The 22,025-nt window shown below is 46.7% G+C and overlaps 1 long non-coding RNA gene across 6 annotated transcripts in view; it reads right to left on the bottom strand.

Annotated features, from left to right (window-relative positions):
- The window catches only part of LOC106505934 (uncharacterized), a 630,811-nt gene extending 609,115 nt beyond the window's left edge, over window positions 1-21,696 (bottom strand). For 5 of the 6 annotated variants that reach the window (XR_014826180.1, XR_014826179.1, XR_002338784.2 and 2 more), the window contains exons 1-3: window positions 18,973-21,696; window positions 14,493-14,886; window positions 13,864-13,949 (exon numbers count right to left, since the gene is read on the bottom strand). This is a non-coding gene — a long non-coding RNA (uncharacterized LOC106505934). Of the gene's footprint in view, window positions 1-13,859; window positions 13,950-14,492; window positions 14,887-18,972 lie in introns of all 6 variants that reach the window. The other variant, XR_014826183.1, reaches the window with a different exon arrangement.
- Between the last annotated feature and the right edge of the window lie 329 nt (window positions 21,697-22,025).

Below are 22,025 nucleotides of genomic sequence, written 5' to 3'. Positions count from 1 at the left end.
CTCTCATGCCTGATTCAAGCTATCACAGCTGGACCACAGAAAGAACCTTTGGTTACAACAGCCCCAGAACAAAAGCAGACCAGAGTCTCTTCCATTTATTTCAACCCCTATAGCCCAACCTACATTTCAGCATCACCACCTGTAATGCAAGGATTCACTCACTGGTCCTCTCCAACGTGGATGATGGCACCTGTTTCCTACCTAGATGACAGCAAACAGACTTATAACTGGGCTTCCAGTTTTTCTGTTTTTCCTGAAATTTCTCTAAAGTTGTTTACTAATGCTTTCTTGCCATCTTTATTGTGGTATTGATGAAAAAAAGATGGTATAGGGGGCATGATTTGATGTTTTGGTATATGAATACACTGTGCTATATGTGGAATCTAAAATATGGCACAAATAAACCTATCTACAAAACTGAAACAAACTCACATACATAGAGAACAGACTTGTGGTTGCCAAGGGGGATGAGGGAGGGAGTGGGATGGACTGGGAGTTTGGGATCAGTACATGCAAACTATTACATTTAGAATGGATGGGCAGTGAGGTTCTAGTATAGTACAGGGATATATATCCAATCTCTTGGGATAGACCATGATGATGGAAGATAATATAAGAAAGAGAATATGTGTGTGTGTGTGTGTGTGTGTGTGTGTGTCACTGCTGTACAGCAGAAATTGCCACAACATTGTAAATTGATTATACTTTTTAAATTTTTTTTGTCTTTTTAGGGCCACATCCAACATTATAAATTGATTATACTTTTTTAATTTTTTTTGTCTTTTTAGGGCGGAGGTTCCCAGGCTAGGGGCCGAATTGGAGCTGCAGCTGCCAGCCTACACCACAGCCATAGCAACACAGGATCCAAGCCATGTTGACGACCTACACCACAGCTCATGGCAACACCAGATCCTTAACCCACAGAGCGAGGCCAGGGATCAAACCTGCGTCCTCACGGATGCTAATCAGATTTGTTTCTGCTAAGCCATGATGTGAACTCTTCAACCATACTTTAATTTAAAAAAAAATACTCTGTGCAAATAATCACCAAAATCAAGCTAATTAACATATCCCCCACCTCACCTAGTGACCTGTGTGTATGTTGAGAACACAAAGATACTAGCAAACATCTTTAGCCAATTTTAAGTACACAACACCGTCACCACGCTATGCATTAGATCTTCAGCACTAACTCAACTAGCATAGCTGAAACATTGTAACTTGACCATCAGCCCCACATTTTCTCCTCCTTGACTCCTGGTAACCACCATTCTACTCGGTTTCTATGACTACTTTAGATTCAATTTTCAAGATCATGCAGTATTTGTATTTCAGAGGCTGGCTTATTTCACTGAGTGTAATGTCCTTGTGACTTCCTTTGACTAATAGAAAATGGCAGGAGTGACATTTGGGCACTCCAGAGCCTAGACCTTAAGTCACTTTCAGCTTGCACACTCATCGCCTGGGAACCCAGCAGCATGTTATGAAGAAGCTGGTCCAGAACTCTGAAGGAAGAGAGACCACATGGAGGACTGAAGCCCCCAGCAAAAAGCCTGACCAATGGTCAGTACACTTTGGACCCTCCAGTTCCAGTCATGCTCTCAGCAGATGGCAGCCACATAAAGGATCCCAGCCAACACCCCACAGGGCAGAAGTGAGTGGTCCTAGCAGAGCCCTGAGCAAAATCACAACATTATGAGCCAATAAAACTGCTGCTATTTAAGCCACTAGCTCTTGTTTATAGCAAGAGATAACTGAAAGAGGAACTTTTAAATATTCTTCCCCAAGAAAAAGATCTCCAATCAGTGTATTAGAATCTGAATTAGGCAAATCAGTGATTCTTATCCCTGGGGTGGAGTAAAAGGGGTGGGCAGAGGGGAGGACCCTTCTCCTAAGGAAAGGACCAAACCTTTTATCATTCAAGGCCCTGATGGGTGTGAAAAGCTGTCATACCTGCTGGTAAAAGCAACTCACATGAGTTGTTGAGGTTTTTTAATTGTGGTAAAATACACAGAACATAAAATTAACATTTTAAAGCATACATTTCAGCAACATTAGGTAATTTACCATACTGTGCGACTAATCACCACTGTCTAATTCCAGAACTTTATCTTCACCCCAAACAGAAACCCCATACCCATTAAGCAGTCACTCCTGATTTTCTCAACCCCAGTAACCACTGATCTACTTTACGTCTTTATGGATTTGCCCACTTGGGACATCTCATATACATGGAAACATGTAATATATGATCTTTTGTGTCTGGCTTCTTTCACTTAGCATCATGTTTTCAAGATTCATCCATGTTGTAGCATGGGTCACTACTTCATTCCTTTTATGGCTGCATAATATTCCGTTGTATAAAGAGACCCCATTTTGTTTGTCTGTTCATCCACTGATGGACATTTGGATTGTTTTCACCATTTAGCTCTTGTTAAGTAGCTAAATATGAACACTTACCATACAAGTTTGGATCTAATTTAGTAGTTGTTAACCGAGGGTCCTTGGGCCTCCCCCCACCCCGGGACATTTAGCCATATCTAGAGACATTCTTGATTGTCACAAATGAGGCAAGGTGCTATTAGCAGCTACTGAATAGGCCAGGGATGCTGCTCAACCTTCTACAATGCACCCCACAGCCCCCACCAAGAATGATCCAGCCACAAACATCACCACACTGGGGTGGAAAGATCTTGCTGTAATCCAACCTCCCCCAGCTTCTATAGAGGTATAGAGAGGGCTACACCACACTTTCCCTTTAGTGTGGATTCTCGCAGAGGCTCCCAATGAATGATAAACTGTATCTCCTTCCCCTCTCAGAATTCACAGCCTCGTGGCCAGTTTAGAAACGTGTGATTCTTTTTTAACACCCACCCTTTCCAAGAGGGAAATCAAAACAAAACCCTCCAAATCAATTTGCAGGAAAAAATAAAAGAATATTTCTGATGTTTTCCAAGCTTTTCATCCTTTTTAAAATGGGGGTGCGGGGGAGTCAAGTGGCAACCAAAGAATAAAAGCAAGTGTTCAAAAGCATCAGCGGCCAAAAGTCCACAGAAAATCAAAACAAACCCGGCTCTCAGTGTGCGTAATTACGGGTACAATCCAGTAATGAAAGCTTTATTAGTTTAATGTGATTCCATCAAGTACCAAAAAGCGGGAAGGAGTGGGAGAAAGAAAGAAAATGGATATGAAAGAGGAGAGGGAGGGGGGAGACATGAAAGAGGAATATGAGAGCAGAGAGGGTGAAACTAAGATGCATCTGTAATTAAACTGCACATTTTGGGCGTTGGCCAGTGTTTATCCAAAGGAGCAGACCTGAACACCTTCTCCAAAATGTGTGTCTCTGCATTCAACCAACAGATCACTCGCTGATGCCATGCCCTGACCCTGTTTCAGTGGTGGGGATCCAGTAATAAATAAGATAGGCAAAACTCCCACCCCTTCCCCTGGAGCTGAAATTCAAGTGGGGAAAGAAGACATTAAATGAAACAGTCAGTACAATGTATAGGACCTTATGCAGAGAAGAAGAAAGCAGGGAAGGGGGATAGGAAGCACGAGGTGTGGGGGAAGCACTGGGATGGTAGGGCAGGTGGCCAAGGAGAGGGTGATAGGTGGGCAAAGATCTGAAGGAAGTGAAGGAGTGAGCCAAGCGTGGCTCTAGGGAAAGAGCATTTCATGTGGAGGGCAAAGGATATGCAAATGTCCTGGGGTGGGATGAGCCTGAGGAGGAACAGTGAAGGGGCCAGTATGGTTGGAGCAGAGCAGTAAGGGACGCCAGTGGGAGATGGAACAGATCCCATAGGACCTCATAGGGCACAGGAAGGCCTTTGTTTTTGCCCTGAGTGAGAAGGGAGCCCTGGGAGGGTTTTGGGCAGAGGAGGGACACAGAATCACTCTGACAGGGACTAGGGTGAGGCAAGGGAGGCATTCAGGGGGCAAAGCATGAGAAGGTGCTCACTGTCAGAGTGCTCAGTGCCTTTCTCACTTCACCTAGTCCCAGCCCTGGAGTGAAGGGTCACCCACACTTTGATGTAAGGACCTTTGTGATGGACACCAACCACCTCCTCCTCCAAGGAAGGCCCTGCTACCCCAGCCAGTGGGAGCACTGCTGGCAGAGGGCCTCCAGCTGTTGGCACCCATAGGGATGGCCCTAGATGCAGGGAGCTGCCTCCACCAGGGTACCACCACTCTCCCAAGGTGTGCTTTTAAATCTAGACTTTATTATTTTTCAGGTATAATGAGGCCAACAAATTGGGAGATGTCTGCCACTGAAGAGAGAGTTTATTATACTCACAGATCTCAAGAGGAAGGGCTCGCCATATCACATGGGGCTACATGGGGAAGCACCAGGGTCAGGCAGGAGGCAAGGGAAGCAGGAGGAAGCATAGGCTGAGCCTTTCTTGAGGTCTGCACAGGAAGAAACCTGAGCCAGATGAGGCAGGATAAGCAGGCTCAGGATTGTCTGGTCCGAATCATTTTGGCAGGCTCTGGGCTGGCCCTAGTTGTCTAGTATCTGGCCTAGGGGTGATTTGGGCAGGTAGTAGCCCAAACTGCAAGAGCTCCATAAAGGAAGTTGCTGGGGATATGGACTCCAGACTGGTTGGTTTGCATTGGAAAGGTGAGCTTCACAGATGGACCATTTGCCCTCTCTAGGCAGTGGCTGGCCCTGAGCAGGCCAGTCCCTGTAGGATCAGCAAGATGTCAAACTATCAGGATGCAAAGATGTGCTCAGTACAGGGTGGCCCACATCCAGTGACTGATCCCCACAAGGGTATAAAGGCCTGGGCCTCCTGTTTTCAGTGCAGTATAGTCTCCCACAGCACAAAGATACCCAACTTTCCATTCTAATCTAATGAACTTGTGAGTCAACAGGCAGGCAGTAAAAGAATTTCTCCAAATGGCTAATAAACCCTTGACATCATGAGTTACCAGGAAAATGCTACTTAGAACCAAAAGAGGATAGATACTATCACATACCCACCAGAATGGCTAATATTAAAAGTTGGAAAGTACCAAGTGTTGGTGAGGATGTGGTACCACAGCATTCCTCTTTCAACAAGCCAAGATGTGTGGTCACTGGGTTCTTGGATGAGAAATTGACTGTGTTCACCAAAACCAAAGGAAACCAAGAACCACAGCAATTGATTACAGATTTCAAATCTACCAAGTAGCTCCTCAATATAAACACAGACACCAGGCAAATTCACCAGCCCTCCCTCTCCTCAAATCCACTCTTTCTCCCTCCTAATCCCCTCATCCAGCTTGCTTTTTCCCATTAAGGCAATAAACTCAAGCACAGTTGAATAGGGGCATATATTTTGGCCTCAGCACCAAACCAAAGGGGCAGAAATGGATATGTCTTCTCAGACACAGCTGCATGCTTGCACCTTGAGTCTGGAGAGCCAGTGGGTATCTGGGTAGCTCTTTGACATATTGCCTGAATGCAGCTCTCATTGTTTTGATAGGCACCCAAGTGATTTCAAACAATAAAAATAATCTAAGAGGTTACAGTGATGGATATCGAAATCCAAATCCTAAAAGCCTTCTGACGACGGTGCTCCAGGTGGCTCAGAGATTTTTTTTTTTCCTTTTTTAATCTAAATCATGTTCCCAGACAGCACAGAGCCTGGTATAAATTCTCTTCTGCACTAATCTTTTATACACTTTTATGCTTGTCTGAGATGATTGAACATGACTCATTCATGGTTCTGTTTTCCACCACCACTGGTCCCTTCCAGTCGGCAACATCTGGTTTTTTGCAGGAAAAGTTTCCCTTTGTCTGTCACATAACACTGAAGTGCTCTTAGGAGAAGAGGAGTCTACACCAGGGGCTGGTCAAATGCCAGTAACTGCCATGTACGATAGTAGAGCCTGGATCATCTGCCCTATTTATTGATGGTGATGTGAAATTGAACTTCAGCCGAATGAAAACCGCCAGCTCCAGAGTGTAGACTGGTGAGTTTCAACCTTTCTTTATTGTTTTTGTTGCACATCCTTTTTTTCAAACAAAATTTCAATGAAGTTGTGAAAAGGCTTCCTGTTCTGGGGGAGATACACACTCCCCTTTACTGGGGCAATTCCTGGGGTACCTTCTCTGAAACACTGTGAGCTCCCAAGAGCTGCTCGAAAGCCACCATGTAGACCAAGTTCATGGCCCAGTTCTGGTTAACATAGGCTAACCCCGGGCAGCTTTGATTTTTCCTCTGCTTTTTCTGATTTTAAATTCTCTAGGATGAACATTTGTAACTCCATAATCATAAAATAAATTGGAACACCTAAAAGGAAACTGGTACTGTTTGATATTCCTTGAACATACCTCATAAAGCATTGAGTCAGTTTCTGGCAATCGGTCCATACATACTAACCAAGTGCTAAATATATGCCAGGCACTATTCTTGGCATTGAAGATACAGTGGTGCATAGTCAGAGAGCAGCTGATTTCAAACATCTGACAATTTAACGGCTGGAAGACAGGTGTAGGGACAGTGCTGCCCACCATTGCTCTCCAGCAACTTGCTTGAGGAATCTGGGCTTCCCATTCCTGCCACTTGGAACTCTGTGGCCCTAGAGACCCTAGTACCCAGAGAGAGGATGATCCCCCCCACAGGACTCAATGATAATCCCACCCAACTCTAACCTAGGACAGCCCCCTGGTCACTCTGAGTAACTCATGCCAGTCATCCAGAAGGCAAAGCAGTCACCATGCTGGCATTGGTCACACAGTGGAGAGAGGGAGGTAACTACTTGGTGTTCAGGCAATTTACCAGGGCCTCTCTTAGTGCCCCTATGCCAAGGAGTAACTGTAAATGGGCCATAGAGCTACCCAAGCCTAATAAGGACATGGTAACCAGAGGCTCAGACCCCTCCAGGATAAGGGTCTGGGTCATCCCACCCAGCCAGCAGAGGGGGAGGGAAATCTGGGGTGAGTGGTGGAGGAGAAAGATGGTAAGTATTCCCGATGACATGGAAACCACCTGACACAGTGGGGGCTCTCATTCAGCCCACTACTCCTCCTCTTAGAAATTTCTTCAGAAATTGGAGTTCCCCTTATGGCTCAGAGGAAGTGAATCCAACTAGTAACTATGAGGTTGCGGGTTCAATCCCTGGCCTCACTCAGTGGGTCAAGGATCCGGCATTACCATGAGCTGTGGTGTAGGTCGCAGACGTGGCTTGGATCCTGCATTGCTGTTGCTGTGGCTAGGCCAACAGCTGCAGCTCCTGATTCAAGCCCCTAGCCTGGGAACCTCCCACCTGCCATGGGTGTGGCCCAAAAGGCAAAAAAGATGAAATAAAAAGACAGAAATTTCTTCAGAAATTGTGACCAACCAGAGTCCTAGAGAAACTACAAGGTATATGAGAAGCAAATGGCTCCAGGCTGTGCCAGGGTAGACCATGTTGGTGGTGCCCCATCCAGACCCTCCTACCTGGGCGGTGATGCACTCCTCCCCCTGCCCCTCAACAGCTGCGCTGTTGTTAGCTGAATACAGTTGATAGCTGACCTCAGACAATTGCCCTAAGCCAGATGGGAGCCAGCTCTTTGAGGAGGCTAAGCTACTGCCCCCTGGGGGAGACTGAATAAATGACATGGGGTTCAAATGCCCAACCTACTTGCCTAAAAGGGGGGACCAACACCATGCTTTACTTTTTTTTAATTTTTTATTAAAGTATCATTGATTTACAATGTTCTGTCAATTTCTGATGCACAGCAAAATGACCCAGTCGCCATACATATATGCATGTGTGTGTATACATATATATACACATACATATACACGAATACTGTTTCTCACACTATCTTCCATCATGTTCTAACCAAAAGATTGCATATAGTTCCCCGTGCTGTACAGTAGGACCCCAGTGCTTATCCATTCTAAATGTCATAGTTTCAGGCTTTATTTTTATAGAGCCTAATTTATGTTCCAAAATTCCCCCATAGGATGTGACTGAAGTTGTCACCAAGCTATTCCTTTCTCTCTCTTTTTTTTTTTTTTTTTTCTTTGTATTTTTTAAATTAAGATAAAGTAAAAAAATTTGTTTTCACTTCAATGAGTTTTGACCAGTATCTTCCAACATAACAGCACAATCAAAAAATAAACATTTCCATCACCACTTCTTGCCCCCTTTCATTCAGTCCCAACTATTTTAACAGCTTTCTTTTTTTTTTTTTTTTTTTTTTTGTCTTTTTAGCTATTTCTTGGGCCACTCCCGCAGCATATGGAGGTTCCCAGGCTAGGAGTCGAATCGGAGCTGTAGCCACCAGCCTACACCAGAGCCACAGCAACTCGGGATCTGAGCCGCGTCTGCGACCTACACCACAGCTCACGGCAACGCTGGATCGTTAACCCACTGAGCAAGGGCAGGGACCGAACCCACAACCTCATGGTTCCTAGTCGGATTCGTTAACCACTGCGCCACGACAGGAACTCCCCAGCCTCTCTTCTGATCTTTATCACCATAGATTAATTTTGTCTATTCTTGAGCTTTATATACATGGAATCACACAGTATGGATTTTTTTTATATTGTACTCAATCAACATAATATTTTTTATATTAATCTATACTGTGTATATCAGGGATTCATTTTTATTGAATACTATTCAACAGTTTGAATATACAATATTTATTTTTCCATTCTTCTGTGGATGGAAATTTGGGTTTCCAAATTTAGCTATTATGGATAAAGCTGCTCTAAACATTCTTGCAAAATATTTTCTGTGAGCACATGTTTTTACTTCTCTGGGGTAAATACCTAGGATTGGAATGACTGGGTCATAGGTGGATGTATAACTTAACATGATAAGAAATTTCCATTTTTCCAAAGTGGTTGAAGGATTTTCCAAGAAGAACATATGAGAGTTCTAATTGTTCTACATTTTGCCAACTTTTACTGTTTTCAGATTTTTAATTTTAGCTACCCTAGTGAGTGTGAAACAATACCCAACTGTGGTTTCAATTTTTATTTCCCTGATGGATGATGATTTTGAGCAGTTTTCCATGTGCTTATAAGCCATTCGTGTATCTTTTCTGCCAAAATTTCTATTCAAATATTTGCACATTTTATTGAGTTGTATTTTTGTCACTGATTTGTCAGTATTTTATATTCTAGATATAAGCCCACAACTGATGTATGTGTGCTATTTTCTCCTAATTTGTGGCTTGCCTTTTTATTTTCTTAATGGGGTCTTTGGTAAGCAGAATTTTTTAATTTTGATGGAGAACAACTAATTTTTTTATGGTTAGTTCATTTTGTGTTTTTTCTTTATTACTTTTCTAATAAAGTTCATTTTTTTTTTCAAACATCTATCCAGTTGTTGAAAAGACTTTCCTTCTCTAATGGAAATGAGGCATTTGCTGAAAATTATGTGTGTGAATCTATTTCTGGATTCTGTTGCCTTGATTTATTTGTCTATCCCTGAGGTCATATTCTTGATTAAATTTTTTTTTTCCCTACCTTACCATCTTTCCCTCACCCCCTCGTTTTTTGAGAGAACTTCCCTAATAAATCACTTGTGTAACATTCCCATCACAGGCTCTGTTTTCAGGGAGTAACACCTGAGACCACACACAACAGACATGCAAGTTTATTAAATGAGATACTTTCAGGTGTTAATCAGAGCTGGGAATAAAGTAAACAGGTACCGGCTTGCAAGTGAAGGCTAGCTCTGAAAAGGCCTAAGGAAGCAACATTTAAGTTCTGAGCAATGACAGTGTAAGTGGATGGTTGAAGGAAACTAATCGCCAGAGCCAAGAAGGTCCAGGAACTGAGAGGAAAGAGTGTGGATCTTCAGAGTCATGGTTGAAGCCAGGAAAATGCATGATGGTAAACGTTAGAAAGTAGGGCAAAGAACCAGCTGCCAAGCCAGGCAGGAATCTATTGAAAAGTGCTTCACATTAGCTGGGGACTTTAGTGGAGGAAGGAACAGCGATCACATCAGAGTGTCAATGGGACACCCACACCATCTCCAGGGGCTGAGTGGAAACACAGCCTCCCTGAAGAGGCTGTAGGGGGAAGGCATCCTCAAGGAGCAGCCACGTTTCAAATGGAGCAAGGATTTGATCCAAAATTCAGCATGTAGCAAAATCAGTGGGAGGGCTTGTTAAAACAGAAATTGCTAGGTCCCCACCCCAAGTTTTCTGAGTCAGAAGGTCTGGGGTGGGATCCAGGAATTCATAGTTCTAACAAGTTCCCAGGTGATGATGATGGGGGACCAGGGACGACTCTTTGAGAACCACTGGCTTAGACAATACCATGTCAGCAGAGTGTCAGTAGTTCAACACTGGCAAGGCCACTGATGGGTTTGGTTAATAAAGTTTTACTGGCACACAGCCATGACCATTTTTTCACATGTCATCCATGGCCACTTTCCTACTGGCACAGATAAGTAGTTGCAACAGAGACCCATGCGGCCTGAAAAGCCTGATATATTTACAGTCTGGCCCTTTATAGAAAACATTTGCTGATCTCCATTCTGTTTTATCTTTAGACTTCTGAAATTTCTTCATGATGCGACTGGAGAAGGAGGTAACCAAAATAAGAGTCATGATTTTTTAAACCTAAATCTCTGCTCTTCCATTGTCTTTGAACTTAAAGGTTTCTGCTCTTTTTTTTGGGGGGGGGGCACCCGTGGCACATGTAGGTTCCCAGGCTAGGGGGTCTCATTGGAGCTGCAGCCGCCAGCCTATGCCACAGCAACACGGGATCCGAGCTGCCTCTGCAATCACAGCTCACGGCAATGCCGGATCCTTAACCCACTGAGGGAGGCCAGGGTTCGAACCTACAACCTCATGGTTCCTAGTCAGATTCATTAACCACTGAGCCACAATGGGAACACCGAAGGTTTCTGCTCTTAAAGATTATTTATCTTTTTAGTGAACTCACAGTGGAAACTGAGATGTATGTTTTTAAACATACCAAGGTAATAATGTTGATTTTTAATAGAAGTTAGAAGCAATAATTTTTTATTTTATTTTAGTTTTTAGGGCCACATTGCTCCATCATATATGAATCATCACAAAACTATAAGATGGAAAGAAATTTCTCTACAGAGAGGAAGCTGAATACAATATATAATCACCAAGGAGGGCTTCCCTCTTTCCCTACTTTGGACCACCAATGGCTATCAATTCATAATAAAGATTGCCTATGTCTACAGAGAAAAGACTTCTGGTTGCCTGGGGTAGGGGAGGGGAGGATTGGGAGTTTGAGATTAGCAAATACACATGACTATGTACAGGATGGATAAACACATCCTACTATGTAGCACAGGGAACTATATTCATTATCCTATGATAAACCATAATGGAAAGGAATATGAAAATATATATACATATATACACATATGAGTCACTTTGCTGTGCAGCAGAAATTGACACATGATATATCAACTAGATGTCAACCAAAATGTTTTAAATTAATAAAATTCTTAACCCTGAATTATATAAGGTACCAAGTATGTGACAACCCTAGATTAAAAAATGAAATCACCCACTTTATACAACTCAAGAGACTTATTTTGGTTTATTACTACAATGGAAGAAGTTTCAGCATATGAAATATTAAAATTTAAAACAAAAACAAAATAATACTCTCTCCACATATTTGGTAATGTGGAAATTTAGAGTTGCGCTAAATTTAAATTAAGATAATGATGGATGTTAGAGTTCCTATTGTGGCGCAGTGGAAACGAATCCCACTAGGAACCATGACGTTGCAGGTTCGATCCCTGGCCTATCTCAGTGGGTTAAGGATATATCATTGCCATGAGCTGTGGTGCAGGTCACAGATGCAGCTCAGATCTGGCATTTTGGTGGCTGTGACATAGGCCGGTAGTTGTAGTTCCGATTGGACCCTAGCTGGGAACCTCCATAGGCCGTGGGTGCAGCCCTAAAAAGACAAAAGACCAAAAAAAGAATAAATGGTTATTTTTAAATAGCAATAATTTTATTTTATTTTTTAGGGCCACACCCACGGCCTACAGAAGTTCCCAGGCTAGGGATCTAATCGGAGCTACAGCTGCTGGCCACAGCCACAACCCAATCTGAGCAGCATCTTCAACCTACACCACAGGTCATGGCAACGCCAGATCCTTAACCCACCAAGCAAGGTCAGGGATCAAACCCAAAATCTCACAGTTCCTAGCCAGATGCATTTCCACTGCGCCATGATGGGAACTCCCCAGCAGTAATTTTTTAATTTTTAATATTGGCCAAAACAACAACTTATACCAGTCTAATTTTTCAAAAATTACACTGATCTATAAAATATCAAAGTCTGGGAACCCCTGTACCCAGGTACTACAGTGGTGCTGTCAATATCTCACCTGCCTGTCCACCCCCTTGAGCACTGTGTTGAGTGGGATTCTGAGGTCCTGTCTGATCTCACAGGAGAGTGTGCAGTGATCGATTGGTGACGCTTGCATGGGCACAGGACGTCAGTGTGGAGCCTGGGCTGCCCTGCACCTGCCGTCTTCAATAAGCATGATGATCAGCAAATACACATACATGCCTAGGTCTGATCTGGAGATCCAGGCGGTTCCATGACCATGGAGCCCACATCCTGCTCACAAACACGCCCCAAGGCAATGAGAGAGGGAAATCGGGTGCAGACGCCAACACGCACTGCAGGGCACAGCTGGTTGTAAGGACCTCAGACGTGGCCTCAAAGACAGAGGCAATCTTGTCATTATCAAGTAGATCCTGCTGCCCCACACGAGCAGTATGGCAACCGGGTGCACCTGGCCAATGACTGGGGCCCAAGCAAACCACAACCGGACCTAACGTGGCACCACGCACACGAGTATAAAATGCACACAGCACCTAGGATCTTTTTAGCCTCCACCCTCATCGCCCTGCCAGAGAACCATTTTTGCCACACTGGGGAGGAAACCGCCCTTTTTCCACCAGAATGCGTGGATTAGACTGGGTCAGGAATAATTTACGAATAGCGGCCTTCTTCAGCAGAAACACTGACCACTGAGAGTCAGGGGAGGGAGGAAGGGAGAGGCCCGTTAACTGTTCACCTTTGAGCCCTTTGAACTCTGTACATATACTGCCTGTTCAATCTGAAGTTTCCAAAACTTAGAACCATCACTACGATCATCGCCTAAAGAAAGGCATTTGCTAATTTCCATGAGAAGAATATAAAGGACACCATCAAGGCCATCTTTCCCCATAAAGAAGGGGTGGCAACCTCATACGGAATAAGAAACAAAATGTCAGTCATATTTTTGTGTTTTCTTACAAAAATATAAACTTCTATTTTGCCATATACACTGCATGTAATGGACATAATAGGAGGTTATTATTTAGGAGAACTCTTAGGTGGTATAACTTTAAGTAAAACTCATCTAATTTATTCTGACCAATTATTTTCATTGTGTCAACTGAAAATCCACTTTCCTCTATGAGTGTGGGAAATACCCACAGCACCTTCACTAATCTTTCAGAGTCTTAACTATTCTGGACAAACCAAAAAAAAAAAAAAAAAAAAAATTCAGGAACCAAACCTGTAGGTCTCTGGCTATTTCTCCTGCCTTCTCAAGGTGGGGCCCGCAAAAAAAAAAAAAAAAAAAAAAAAAAAAAAAAAAAAAAACAGAGGCTGCAGGTCTGAGTTCCAACCAGCAAGTGTTACAATGATACATATTTGGTCAATAAATTGATATTTTTAAAAATTGACCCACCGCCAGGCACTTTAAGAGCCTATTAAGGTCTTACAATGACCATGGGAAGTAGCTACATCAGTCACCTAACAAAGGAGGGAATTAAAGCTCAGAGCAGTTAAGCAACTTGCCCAGGAACACACAGCATGAAAGGAGTAAAGACAGATTCACAGGCCACTCAGCCAGATGGCTGGCCTTACTCACTCAGCATCCCTGCCCATGGGGCTCACTCAGGGCTGGCTCCCTTCTCGAGTTTCTACTGCCAGTGGGTCCTGCCAGGAGGATGCCAGCTGAGGGAGAGAGGAGACAGTAGAGACACTGGGCTGAAATGGTTTGGGCGGAAATCGGGTCAGACCCTGGCCCGTCAATGGACTTGGTGCTGCTTCCAATGTGCAACACATGTCCATCTGGGCTTCTCCATCAATACAACCCCGTCAGGGCCCCTGGTCCATGTACAGATGAAATCAACCCAAAGAAGCAACTGGGGGAAACCAGGCCCCTCGAGCTTATGAGCAGAAAGGGCCGCTAAGAAAATATGGATGCATTCAAATCTCACAAGGCCAGGTAGGCTGCTGCTCCCTCCACGCAGCCCCAGGCCAGGAAACCATTTCTTAAATATTAAAACGTGGCCTCTAAGCTGGGAGATTAAAGGAGACGCAGCCCTGTTATCTCAGGTAGGCGTCTCAGAGGCCCTCCTGGTGGAGCCGTAACAAGACCCCTCCATGAGGGGAACTAATCACCCTGAAAGCTTTTGAGGGTGGAGGGGAGGAGGGGCAGCTCCAGCCAGCCTGGCCTCATTCCCACAGGGACCCACATAAGGGGGAGAGAGCTACCTGCTGTATGCTGGGGTCTCGGCCTCCCACAGGCGCAGAGCTCAGAGCTGGAGACCAGGAAGCCCAGCCCGGCCAGACCCATTGCACAGACGGGGCTCGTCAAGTAGCACTCGGGCAGCAGCAGGGCCAAGGACGCCCAGGGTGCTCTTGCAATTGTCGTAACCAGCGTGGCAGCCTGCCGTCCAATCTGAAAGGCGATCCAGGAGTGGGCTGGACGCCGCTGGTTAAAGAGTCAGGAGTTTTACAAGTTCGTTGATGGAACTGTCAGTCGCTTGAATCAGCCGCAGCAATGCTTCTCTCCTGGCAATTTTTTTCTGGCCCAGATTGCAGGCATCCTTCCCCTTTCAAAGCCCACTTGCTGGGGTGATCACGATATGCAGGCAGCAGGAGGTAACTGAAAGGATTTGAATTTTAGAACCTCAAGACTCAGAACAGGATCCCAGCGCCTCAGCAACTAAGTGTCTGCAGGTGCTTGAGTCAGTCACGTGACATCTCTGCCCCATCCCGTGCTCACGAGCAAAAGGGAGAGAGGATCTCCACTGGCTAAGCGCCTTGAGGATTAAATGAAATAAACATGTGTAAAGCCCGCACAGGGGCTGCTCTAGGGCAGGGCACCGATGAAATTGACACAGGGGTCATTTTCAGGGCTGTCCTCCACGGAATTGTGGATCATGCAAAGGCAGAGTCTGTGCCTGGCACACAATAGGTGCTCAGTGGATTCTAATGAACGGAAATCAACATGGAGGCATTAACATCTGCCTTTCTCACCTCCACGCCCCCTGGGGGGCCATCAGCTCTATCACCACCAGAGCTGGCAGAGAATAACCCTTCTCTTGTAGAATTGGCACTCATCTGGGTGGTACCCTTAACGAGCTGGTGTTATCACGGGGTCTGCGCCACCATTCTACCAATAACTCTTACAATAAGAGGTAGAGGGGCCAGCCGGCATGGGACTTTTTTATAATCCCCATTTTCCAAGGAAATATACACCACCTGAGTTTGCCCAAGCCCTTCTCTCCACTCGCAATGCAGTTCCATCCCTGCTCTGGGAGTCCTGCCCATCCTTCAAGGCTCAACTCAGGCATCTCCCACCCTGCTCCTCCCCTCCCTTTCCCTCCCCTGCAGTTAGGGACACCCCTGCCTTCTCTGCTACAGGCTGAGCCACAGGTTCCAGACAGAGAGACCGGGGTCCCCCTCTACCCCGGGGTGACTTTGGGCAAATCATTTGATCTCGCAGAGGCTTGAGCTTTCGAAAAATTCCCCAGAACTATTGCAGGCCTTACACAAACAAAAGTACGTAAACACAGGGCCTGGTACTTACTAGCAAGCCCTTGATAAATGGTAGCTGTTACTTTTACTGAAAAAAGGCCCTTTTTCTCCAACTCTACAACCAACTCCCCAGCACATGCGCACACAGCCACACATAAGCCCCTTCAAGCAGGTGGAATGCTCAGCAGGTAGTGGTTGGTGAACAGCTGGTGATGCAAGACAGCAGAGGGTGAGTAACATATTTTGTCTCTATCAAGCACCTACTGTGTGTAAGATTCGCACATGGAGAAAAATGGGATAAAGGGATGAGCTGGGGCGTTCTGGACATGAGGGAGGCCAATCTGCACGGGGAACTGGGTTTGTCTGCTTCAGGAAGCAGGACCAAGCTCCCAACCATCAAGCTGCAGCACTTCCCCAAGTTTCCTCACCTGCAAAACTGTTCTAGGATTCCACGTCATGGGATTGTGTGAGCATTAGATCCGACAACCCACGTAAAATACTAACACAGAAGAAATGGAAAAAAAAAAAAAAATGCTAGCCTTGGAGTTCACATGGAGCAGCAGCAGTAGCAGCAACAGTAGCAGCAAAAAAAAAAAAAAAAAAAAAAAAAAAATGGTAGCCTTGGATGAGATTTGGCTCAGCAACAAACCCAACTAGTATCCATGAGGACTTGGGTTCAATCCCTGGCCTTGCTCAGTGGGTTAAAGATCCAGTGTTGCCATAAGCAGTAGTGTAGGTCACAGACATGGCTCATATCTGGTGTTACCGTGGCTGTGGTATAGGCTGGCAGCTGCAGCTCCAATTAGACCCCTAGCCTGGAAACTTCCATATGCTCCAGGTGCAGCCCTAAAAAGAAAAAGAAAAAAAAAAATGGTAGCCTTTATCAATGTGCTGTTACCAGCAGTGATAAAATCGGGAAGGATTTATCATTGAGTACCTTAAAGGAAAGGGAGAAAAAAAGGGATGAGAGAAAACTGGCCTTGGGCTTTCCTTCTATCTGCTAACAGGGAAAGGCCCCAGACTGGGAAGAATGGTATTAGTCACGGTGTGCTCAGCTGTAAGGACCAGACCGTCTTGCCTGAAACAACCGAGTTTAATTTCCCACCTAACAATTCCAGAGCAGGCGGCCAGAGCTGTTTGGGAGCTCCGGGAGGCCGAGGTGCTGGATCAATGTCACTGAAACTCTCTTGACCTCAATTCAGGGACTCAGCTCCGCCATGGCCCTTGCCTGCCAGCCTCCAAAAACAGTGGGGAGGGGGGAGGTGGAGGGACATTTTCTGGGACACCCACCCCCACCAAGAGCTGCTGTGGGTCCCACTGGCCAGAGCTGGGTCCTGTGGCTTCATATAAGCCAAGGAAGCACAGGCAGAGGGAGTGGTCTTGCCAGGAGAGCTGAGAGATTCCCCAAGCCCCTGCGGCTTGGCCCACCTTCCCTGTAGACCAGATGCTCCCCTTGTTTCCACAAGTGTTGAGATTTTATCAGCAACAGCCCCGAGGGGTGGGGGTGCTGGGGGGCCCACCATAGTCTTCTTCCCTGAAGGCGCAGGTGGAAGAGCAAAGGGCTGGGGCAGAGGCGATCCCGCCCCCAAAGCCCCAAGGTGCTGAAGGACTCACATGGGACTTATTAGATGCCAACTGTGTTCCTGGTCCCATTCCGATGGGGGTGGGGGGGGGGGGTAAGGACACCCAGCTCCTGCTCCTAACAGGACAGTAAAGTCAGTTCTAGATACAAGACACACACACAGCTGTCGAAAGAGTCGACCCCTCAATTGCTCCAGGCTGGCCAGACTTTGTGGGTCTCAACGCCCTGGGCCTGCAGAGCAGCCAGGCCAGGGGAGATGGGGGGGTCGAGGGGCTCAGCCCCAGCAAAGGCAGAGAGGGGTCAGCAAGCCCAGCCGAGAGCCCCTTTCCCACACTGCAAAGACTTGTACGAAATGTCAGGGCTGGTCCCGAATGCTGGGCACACACAGAGAAAGCCCAGGCCCCGTCCTCAGTGAGGTCACAGTCCTTCCGGCCCCGACTCAAGTCTGTACCGAGTACACAACAACAACAACAACAACAGTAGCAGCAATAAGTGCATGTCATGTGCTGGAAACCAGGCAGGCACCGAGCACTTCACAGGGATGAGCTCGCTGGGCTCAGCCGCAGACGCCCCGTGTGACCAGCAAAGCCCTCTCTGGCCTCTGCTTTCCCGCCTGTAAAAGGGACACTCCAGCTTCCACAAGGTTCTGGGGGCTTCTCGAACGTTGCTGCCCAAGAGAAACACCTGGGGACCTTGCACAACTCCCGAGACCCTCGGCAGATCCCAGGTCGATTAAATCAGAAAGACCAGGGGTGGGAGCCAGGCATCTGCGAGTTGTTTTGTTTTCCATCTCCAGGTGATTCCTACTGGCAGCCAAGTTTGGGAATAAGGATGACAATTTCCTGGCCTCCTGTGACAGGGCGAGGATGGCCCGTATAGAATGAAGATGCCTGAGCCTAAATTAAATGAAATACCCAGAAGAGCCAAACCCATAGAGATAGAAAGCAGATGAGTAGTTGCTGGGGGCTGGGAGGAGGCAGGAGTGGAGAGTGACTGCTCGATGGTCCGAGTTTCCAAAAGGACACGAAAATCTTGGGGCTCTAGAGGGGGATCATGGTTACACAACACCGAAGGGACTAAATGCCACTGAGCTGTACACTGTAAAATGGCAACTCTTGTGTTAGGTGTATTTTAACCCTAAACAAAGATGAAACGAAGTAAATGAAAAGTACTTCAACTAAAACTCGTGTGTCTCTGGGAAGGTCAGAGCTTTGTGGGCAAGCAGGGGGAGGAAGAGTGTCAGAACTGGGCCCCTGGAGGCAGACCGGGGTTCAAATCCCCAGTCTGCCTTGCTGACTAGGTGCTGTGTGACCCTGAGCAAGTGACCTCACCTCTCTGATCCCCTGTCATGCCTCTGTAAAATGGAGGTAAGAAAACCGCAGGACTTCAGAGAGCTATATGGGCTCAGACAGAAAATGCACGCAATACACTGCTTGCCGACTGAGAGTTATTCTGACGCAAAACCCTAGGGATTTCAGGGGAACCAAGAACTCTGGGGCCCAGAGAGGGAAGGGACTTGGGCAGTCACCCAGAGGGGCAGAGGACCAAGGAGCAGGAGCATCCGGGTTCCCAGCTTGGCCACCTCCCTCCACTTGAAAGGGGGGAGGGGGGCCAGGGAACCTGACTCACCTGGTCCTGGAGCGAAGGGTGGGGCTCCTGGCCCTCACCTGGTGCTGCCGGCAGCCCACACCCGCCACCCGCCTTTCATCTCCCCTCCCCTTGGCTCCGGGCGCTGCTTTCCCAATTGCCCAGGTGACGCCAGGGCCCGAGTTCTCGGTTTCCACGGGGTGCGGGGCGGGCAGGTGCAGCTGCCGCCAGGTGAGGCCGCCCCACGTGAGGCCTGCCCGTCGGTCCGCTTTGCCGCCTCCCGGTCTGTGGCGCCACCTGCTGCTATTCCTTGGAGGGACACAACCTCGGCTCTGACTTCCGGCTTCAGTTCAACAAATTCACTCAGGAGCACTTACTATGTGCTGGCTATGGGGTAGGGTGCCTGGGATTTGCACAGTCCCATGCTCTCCAGGAAGCTGCCGTCTTCCAGAAAACTCAGATATGGCGAAGTCAAGTAGACAGAAAAAGATGCAAGTTGCAATCATTCCTGCCTCAGATACACAATAACTGGTTGAGGAGATGAGAGGAGGAAGCCTTACACCAGGAAAATCTCCACACAAAATTATGAAAGTAATTCATGCACTGGACATAGCAGGCGCAAAGACCCTAAGGTAGGAAGGCATCTGGCTTTTTAAGGAAAAAGAAAATGCCCAGGGGCTGGAACCTTATGTCTTATCAGATGATACCCGCTATCTAGACTCTCACTGTTCCCATGGGAGAACCAGGACCTGGGGAAGGACCTGCCTGGCCCTGCTTGCAGAGTGAAGCAGTGACGGCCATGTCCAGAGGACTCCTAGCCGAGGGCCCTCTCCCCCACTCCACCACTCTCTCCAGCCTCAACTGCCAGCAGTTATCAAGCATCTGTTCATTTAATGAACGAACGTTTCTGGAGTAGCTATTATATGCAAAGGACTAGGCTAAGCATTAAGGGCATACTGCTAAATAAGACAAATTCCTTGAGATGCCTTCGTCTAGTGAGCACATCTCACCAGACCAGGAAGATTAGAGAAGGTTCGCCCTTCCCCAAGAGACAAAATCCTAAAGGAATGACTCTCTAATTGTGGAAATCTGGGACAAGAAGAGGCCAAGAGAGGAGCTATCTTTGCACTCTCTAGAGCATACCATAGGAACAAATGATTTTCGTCAATCCCTGCCCGCCCCCCTTCTAGGCAAAGTGAAGCTTTAGTTCTCAAGGGGTTGAGTCGGGATACTCAGCTGGCCCTCTACTGAGATGCCCGAATGCTGGCAGCAGATTAGGCTCAGAGGATGTGTTAGTGATAGCAGTTCACCCCAGCTCCTAGAGAGAGAACTTGTCCTCCGCCTTCTGCAAGAGGGCCTTCAAGACATGCTGGGCAGGTCAGGCTGATGGGGCTGGAGTGACCCACCACCATCGTCCTCCTTTCCATCATCCTCACTCTTTGGACTTAGCGTCACAGCATTGTTCCACAGTTACTCTGAACCAGCCCTCAAGGCCTTGATTGACTGACTGATGTTTCAAGTCCTTGATTTATTAAACCAAAGAAGGTTTGGTGGTCACCGCTGGTGTCCTAGCATTGCCTTTCGGGGCTGGGACATGCTTACAAAGGTAAAAGCCACCCCTGCACAGCTCGCAGAAGAGGCAGGTTGATGTTTAACCAAGTCATTTCAACGCGGTGTGATAAAAGTGCTGCGGTGGCGGTAATTTCCACTTGCGAGGAAGCACCGAAGGTCATGGATTCATCCTGCCTGGAGAGGCCTCGAGAGGCCTTGAGAGAGAAGTCCTACGTGAACCACAGAACTTTGATCTGAGTCTCCGGTCCTGTGGTTCCCAAAGTGTAGTCCTGAAGCGGCAGCGTTTTCACCACTCGTGGACTTGTTTAAAATGCAAACTCTGACTCTGCGTCTCTGCAGCGAGTCCCAGCAATCTGCGAAGTTCTCTGAAGATGGAGAACCTCTGGGTGAGGCGAGAAGGAGCAGAGGAGCCTGTAAATCAGTGTTTTCCACAAGCAACCAGTTGATTTTCGGTGAGGCCAGTCAGTGTCTGGGAACAGCACCTGAGTTAAAATTCCTGGTTTTTCTTTCCCCCCAACTGTTCCATTCCCTTTTCTTTCTTTTATTTTGTCTTGGAATTACTGTCTCATCTTAATTCTACGAGTGGGTTTGTTCTCAGAGACCATCAGGAATCCTCCAAAAAGAACCAAAGTGGTCAAATAGGGGATAGAGTGACCACCCATTCATTGGTCTGGGATACTCCGGTTTTAGCACCGAAAGTCCCCAGTCCTAGACAACCTTAAAGCCTGGGACGAGCCAGGGCAGTTGGTCATCCTAAGTGGGCATTTATATATGTGCTTTACTTCGACTAAGTAGCAAACAACACAAAATGCTACGAGTTTCCTCTTGTAATTTCTACCAGTCCTCATCCCAGCCCAAATATCCTAATCTTCATCATTGTTGTTCTGATGCTCTTGCATTTCTGATGCACTTTCATTACCAAAACACATAGGCACAATGTTAGCGGTTTCGTTTTTATGGCCACTGGACTTAGGAATATCATAAAACCTGACCGTAAGGTTGAAAATGAACATTCTATGAGACAGCAATTCCACTATTAGGAGAAACTCCTGGAGAAATTAGGTGGAAGAAAGTTCCTTGCTATATGGGTGGTCAGTGTCTCGTGATATGGAAACAACCTGGTTATCAACAGGAGAAGGGACCACCGCATGGTACTGAGAAATAAATGAACCAAAGCCACATGTATTTTAACTCAGCAGGACCCTTTGGGGGCTTCCCAGGACAGGCCCCTCCCCTACATCCCCTGCTTTAGCTCTTCCCTGAAGCACCTAGATGATAGCATAGGATGCACATTTCCTGAGTTGTTTTTCCAACAATTAAAACCACTACCAGATGGAAGAAATTACATGTTGATCAATGAGCATGATTCAGCCCCTAACAACTGATCACCATCAACCAATCAGAGAATTGTGCACAAGCTCATCACCTGCCCTGGGAACCCCTCCCTCACCTGGCTTCATGGAAACCCTTCAGGGAGTTCCAGGTTTCTGAGCAGGAGCCACCCACCCTCCTGGTATTGGTGC

The sequence above is a fragment of the Sus scrofa genome, chromosome 14 (genome assembly GCF_054392235.1).
Source record: "Sus scrofa isolate SSC_HxYL_T2T_F1_AM1 chromosome 14, Sscrofa_HxYL_maternal_Yorkshire_Landrace_v2.0, whole genome shotgun sequence".
Taxonomy (NCBI): Eukaryota; Metazoa; Chordata; class Mammalia; order Artiodactyla; family Suidae; genus Sus; species Sus scrofa.
This window is presented reverse-complemented; position numbering and strand designations above follow the sequence as displayed.